Source organism: Nicotiana tabacum, chromosome 22 (genome assembly GCF_000715075.1).
Source record: "Nicotiana tabacum cultivar K326 chromosome 22, ASM71507v2, whole genome shotgun sequence".
NCBI classification, from domain to species: domain Eukaryota; kingdom Viridiplantae; phylum Streptophyta; class Magnoliopsida; order Solanales; family Solanaceae; genus Nicotiana; species Nicotiana tabacum.
In genome coordinates this window covers 51,077,721-51,083,969 of record NC_134101.1, presented here as the reverse complement: position 1 = coordinate 51,083,969, position 6,249 = coordinate 51,077,721, and the positions used below count along the sequence as shown (strand labels likewise).

The window sequence follows — 6,249 nt, the reverse complement described above, 5'->3', positions numbered from 1 at the left end:
TACTACAAATTCATACTTTATCTCATAAAGGAGTTTCGTGAACAACAATTAGCTAATCAGTAGCATATACCTTTTGGTTTCTTTGCAAGCTAAATTGGAAAGAAAATTAGCTCAACTTATTTAGGAAAAAAAAATTAGACTTCATTGAATCGAATATTTTCTCAAATTGGTTAGAGATTCGTGCTGATAACGTGTTATGAAATAAAAGTAATTTAGTAAAATATGAACAAGAAATAGAGATAGAGAGAAGGAAGAGATTTTCTTCTTCAATTGTGTGTATTTTCCTATCTATTACAAGACTTTTATATAGGCATGAAAAGTGATAAAAAATATGTCATTAAGCATTTGAGATGAATATCATGAAGAAAGATAATTGATGAAGAGTAGACATCCACCATAATTTAATTTTCTTATAACAAAGATTAGTTAGTGTTGATGGGTTAGCTTTAAGAGATGATACTTGACCTTAATTGGTATAACAGGGAAAGGAAGAAGTGTTTATAAATACTTTTTTATCGTATATGGTTTGAAGTTTTCGAGGGATGTTTTGAGGGGAAATTATAATTTGGCTATATTATTTTTAATGGTCAAGATTGGGCAATTAGGCCAATTAAGTAGTCGAAAATTAATATTTTCAAAAAGCGAATTCGTTGTACTGGAAATTTGAGTCAATTGATTCCGCCATAATTCCTGCATCAACAAAAGTGAGAGGCTTAAATTGATTGAGTACTATGGCTACACTATCAAAACCTGATTATTTCGTCCCTATATTCTGTAAATTTATTTTATGACAAAAAGTATGCGGCCATATCGTTCGAAAGATAGTGTTGTTTCACGCTCTAGAGTCTTTTCTCCCTTATTCTTTTATTCTATAATATGTACTATCCTTTAACAATCTTTTCTTTTTCTTTTGGGATTATACGGCCGCCGGGGGTAGGTAGTTAAATTTAGTTATTTTGATGAGGGGCATGCAAATCCTACGGAGAAAATAAAAAGAGTAATCTTGACGCAATATATGGGATTGTTCAACCGTCGAGACAGTATAGGAAATTTGAGAAAAGCACAACCAATCAAAGAATTAATTTTATATCTGCAAATAATTTATGTAGTTACAAAAATTTATAACTACTGAACAACACAATTTAAGAAAAATAGTGAAATATTTGTGTGACATGAATTTCAAGTAAATGATCAGTTTCCACCAGTGGTGGTTGATGCAAGTCTTCCAACAACTTCATCTGAAATAAGAGTAGTATTTTCGATGTTAGCATAAGTTTATATATACATAAATCAACTAAAATCTTAATAATATTAGAGTTGAATTATAATTATAAATGTACAACAAATTCGATATGTTAGAATTGTAAAGGTCGAACATGTCAATTTTAATTCTAAATTCGTATCTAATTCCCATTTACAAAATATTCTCATTTTTAAAAGTGAAAACTATGTCCAAACAGAACTTCATCCTCCACGTTGTTTCAGCTTCTGGTGATTTGTTTCAACTTGTAACTCATACTATCCAAACAAAGAACCTTATGTGAAGAAGTAGAACACCTAAATGGGCGGTGTTAACTGGGGTTTTAGGATATTTCAACTTCTTATACAAAGTTATTTGACGGGCTCTTATGAAAAAAGAGGATTATTATAGGTTTAAAATTCATCACTTTCAGGAATAATTATACGACATGTATAATTTTGTGTCAATAGTACTTAGGGCGGACTCGGAAGATGTTTGCAAGTAGGCTGTGGCATTGGGTTTGCATTCTCTGTAGTACTTGATTCTTGAACCATTTATCTGCACTCATTTCTGTCACGCTGCTAAGCACATATATACTCAAGTTACATTGGAGCTTTGAAATTCTAAGTTCTAATCAACATGGTATTTGTGTTATTTTCTACGTACGTTTCATTCCCGCTCTTTGAACAGCTTATTCTAAAATATTATACCATCTTTACCTTTCAATTTTCACCAACTAGCAAATTCTTACGTTACAAGAAAATTGTTAAATTGCGGCGATTTATTTATAGGGGTTATACAAAACCCCCACTATATATTTATTTTGTGGCGTTTGTGCCAATCCCTACAAAATAATTCTTTTTGTGACAGTTTATTTGTGAGGGTTGTAGAAGACCCCATTATATATTCTATTTGTGGCGCTTTTGTTCTAACCTCCACAAAATTATGTTATTGTGAGGTTTCTTTTGTGAAAGTTTTTGATAACCTCCACAAATATATTACTTTCAGCTATTTGAATATGAAATGAATTGCTCTGAAATGTTGTGAGTTTGTTCTATATTTTCCAGTGCGGCAAAAAGGATGTTATTATTGGTAAAGTATTTACTTATTTGAACAAATTATTTTTTGGGTTGTGACCTAAAATATATTTAATTCTTTCTAATTTTAAATGAAAACAAGCGCGGCAATATTTCCCTCGTTTTTATTCCCCTTTCCCCCAAAATTTCCGTCTTTTGTTTTTCACTTTCACTCACTTTCCCCAAATACCATCAACCCTAATATAACCACCCTAAATGCTCAATAGACGCGGCCAGAAAAAATCCAAAAAAAGTCTGCTTTCTATTTCTTTCTCGGTGGTTGTTTGATTAAGCTTGAAGCCATCCACTCGTATATTCGTTGATTAGTGTTTTGAGTCGGGAAGTTCGAATGGGGGTTTCTTAATTAAGGCTGGAAGTTGTAAGTTCCTTCCCCTCTAATTTCATTTGTTTCTAGTTTAGGATTTTGATTCTCTTATAGCTTTGGTTAATGCTCTTAAAATAAGAGGTCGTACCTCGGGTCAGCACTCCCTCAAAGCAAAATTAGGGCTCAATTTCATGCGAAGTCATCACTGATTTCTCAAGAACCTGAGTTTTCCATGTTGTATTGGAGTATAATATTTCAGTTTTCGCGACAAATTTTAATTTCAATATTCACTAACTTTAGTAGTGTATTTTGGTGGTTTATGGTTGAACTTGTGATGGGTATTTAGGTTGAAGAATTTGAGGAAAAAAAAATTTCCCATGGAAAAGTCAGAGCTATAATAGTTATCTGAACTGGAAATCTTTTCCACTTTAGTTTTGTAGTTTGCTTTATTAGTTTGAGTCATTAAAATAGTTGCTTCCAATTTAGTCTCTTTAAAAGCAAAACAGAGACCTATACTTGGTAAGAAAGGTCCGGTAGCATATGCAGTTGGCATGTGTATGGTGGCATCTGCAATATGTAGGTGTATAGTGTGTGTGGGTGAATAACTTAACAGAGGAGCATTTGAAATTGTTTTGTAGCAATCAATTGCTTCAGAAGCTCTGCTAAATTGGCAATTATCTCTAAGAATTGTAGTTGAAGTACGATAGAAGTACCATCAAATTGTTATGTTGTAGTTTTAGAAAACTAAATATGTTAATAGTAATTCGATGAACATGACATCTGTCTGTTTTGCATTCTTCTTCATGATGGTTATGTTGGAGTATGTTTCTGTTATTCGATGAAAGTGGCACTTACTATCAGAAGCAAAAAAGAATAAGATCAACTATTTGATGGTTATGTTGGAGTAGGTTTCTGTTATTTTCTTGCACACCCTTTCGTAAATGACAAGCTTGTGCATTGTTTTTCATTAGATGTGCCTATAGCGTTTTTCAAATAGAAAACGAACATCTGATTGATAACTGATTGGTTGACATCTTGTAATGATTTGTTAGGCAGAAGAGCAAAAACATGGCATCACTTCTCGTATTGAAGTCCTATAGAAAGAAAGACATTTCTTTGGTGTTGCATTTATATTTTTAATAAGGTATTATGCTGCTTAATTGCTATTTCCTTCGAGTAATGGTGATATGAATGTCTCAGCTCAAAATAGCCTCTTCTTTTCCATCTCAGGAAGGAAGGCGCAAAATTTATTGGAGATGATCTATTGAGTGGTTAGTTCCTAGCTGTATTTTGGAAGATCTTTTTGGGGTTCCTTAATTCTGGAATGAGGGCTGAAATGGTTAGAGATGGTACCTATTTATTTTACTTTAACAATTAAATTTATATGTAACTATTCCTTCTTGTTTGGTTAAGTTATTTATACTTAAATTTTTTTCATACCTAGATGGCTGAGATAGGGATAAAGTCAGGACGAGGACAAATTTGTCTTGCTATGCATAAGAAATAAGATTGGATCATATGTGAGTGAGGGGGCAAGAGAAATATTTGTAAGTTGCACTCCTTTCCCTTTATCTCTTCTAGAACTAGAATCATGATTTGCATCTTGGCATGTGTCTGTAATGTTGGTAATATCATGGACGATACGTTAGCTAGTGGGTTATAAGTTTCTCATCAAATATTTTTATTTCATTATTTCAGTTGGATGATGAGTTTACTTCACTTGTGGAATAAGAGGATCATCGGATAGCAGCAATGAAAATTACCAAGCAAATACATAGTGCTTTTAATATGTTTATAAATTTATAAATTGTAGAACCATTTTAGATTTGATAATGTTTAAGTTACATTCTGTTTAATAAATCTTTTGAGTTACCTTACACGAGTTTGTATTAGCTTAGTTTGATAAAGATTTGAACTTCTTAAGCTTAGTATTATAATTATTTGTAATGAAATTTTATTTGTGTTATAGGTTATCTAATAAAATTATTTTTTTCGATGCTATAATCTAGTTTTTTTTTAAATAATGAGATCATATTACGGGGGTTATCAAACCCCCACAAATAATTGTTTTTTAGAATATTGGGATCATATTGTGGAGGTTATAAATCGTCACTATTTGTCTTCAAAAACCGTCACAAATTCAAATTCAATTTGTGGAGGTCGTCGTGGGGTTTTTAAAAAGATGCCACAATATTGCTCGTGGCAATCATAACTGTGGCGTTTATAAAAACCGCCACAATTCATTTTGTGGGAGTCAGAAACCGTCACAAATTATCAAAATAACCCCCACAAAATAAGCATTTTTTTTGTAGTGTCTGGGACTTTTCTACTCTTTTGTTACACTCTTTTTGCTTCACTTGTTGAATGATCAGGGCTTCTTCCAGTTTAAAGTTACAATCTTTACATATGACCTTATAACTACTTCTTATGGCAAGGATGAAGTCTACAACAACAAAAACTATAAACCCAGTGTAATCTCATTAGTAAGGTCTAAAAAGGATAGCGTATACGCAAATTTTATCCCTACCTTGTGAAGATAAAGAGTTGTTTTCAAAAAACCCTCGGCTCGAGGAAAGCATGCGAAAAAAAAAAAAAAAAAAGCACAAGGATGAAGTCTATTTGTTTTATTATATGATTACCTCAACTTTAAATGTCATATAGTGTAATTCCATCTTTTTGAAAAGGTGTTAACTAAAATGAAATCACAAACAAGACAGTTTTTTTTCTTTTTCCTTTTTTTTTTTTGTGTGTTGGGGGAGGGGGGGGGGGGGGTAAATACAAGATTTTTTTATGTCTGCTTCTTTTTTCAATTTTTCCAGGTTGTTCCTCCCTTGTTTTATTTTGTTCTTACTCTATTTGTTTTCCAATATGTCCTAGTCTCTCTCTTTTTTTTTTTAATTAAAGTTTTCTTGTACTTTTCTCCTTTTCTTCTTAACTTCTCTTTTTTTTTTTGGAAAAAAAAAAAAATACCAAATGCACCCTCGGAACTGTACTTGGAAATTTTTAAAATTTGTAACATTGTTCATTTATGGTTAAAACGTATGTTCCTTAATTCGAACTTTTTCCGGAGAAAATCAAATCTTAGAATGTAGAAGACAAAAAAATGTTTAAATATTTATCTTAAGATTGAAATAAAAAAATTACCTTACAGTTAATTTATATAGTTTCTACAACATTAAACTCTAAATTGATTAATTATCCCTCGAAAAATTAAGATGCAATGTAAACTTCTAAAATTTTTTATGTAACAATATATCTTTATATTCTTTAATATTTAAATAATTTTTAATATTTCTCAGAATTTGAATATATTTTATTTGATTTTGTCTAAATTTCCCCCTGGTAAATAGTCTATAGTCTTTGATGTTAGAAAGTATCAAACATACAAAATGACAGTCCATATAATAAGTTACGACATTTTTATACCATCTAATTAATATTAGCACACAAGTAAATTTAAAATTAAATAAATAATATTAAAATAATAGTACAGTGAAACAAATGTTGAATAAATAAATAATGTTAACATAGGTTATGATTTGTTAAAGTAATACCAGGAGAAGAAACGATTAGTTAGGCGTGTGGGCTGGGGAGCTGCTAGGTAGAAA

The 6,249-nt window shown here is 31.2% G+C and overlaps 1 long non-coding RNA gene across 1 annotated transcript; it reads left to right on the top strand.

Moving 5' to 3' along the window:
- The first annotated feature begins 2,465 nt into the window (after positions 1–2,465).
- Positions 2,466–4,518, top strand: LOC107782729 (uncharacterized). The gene is made up of 5 exons (XR_001647316.2): positions 2,466–2,695; positions 3,694–3,785; positions 3,872–3,990; positions 4,086–4,188; positions 4,340–4,518. It is a non-coding gene; the product is annotated as an uncharacterized LOC107782729 (long non-coding RNA).
- Positions 4,519–6,249: the final 1,731 nt, after the last annotated feature.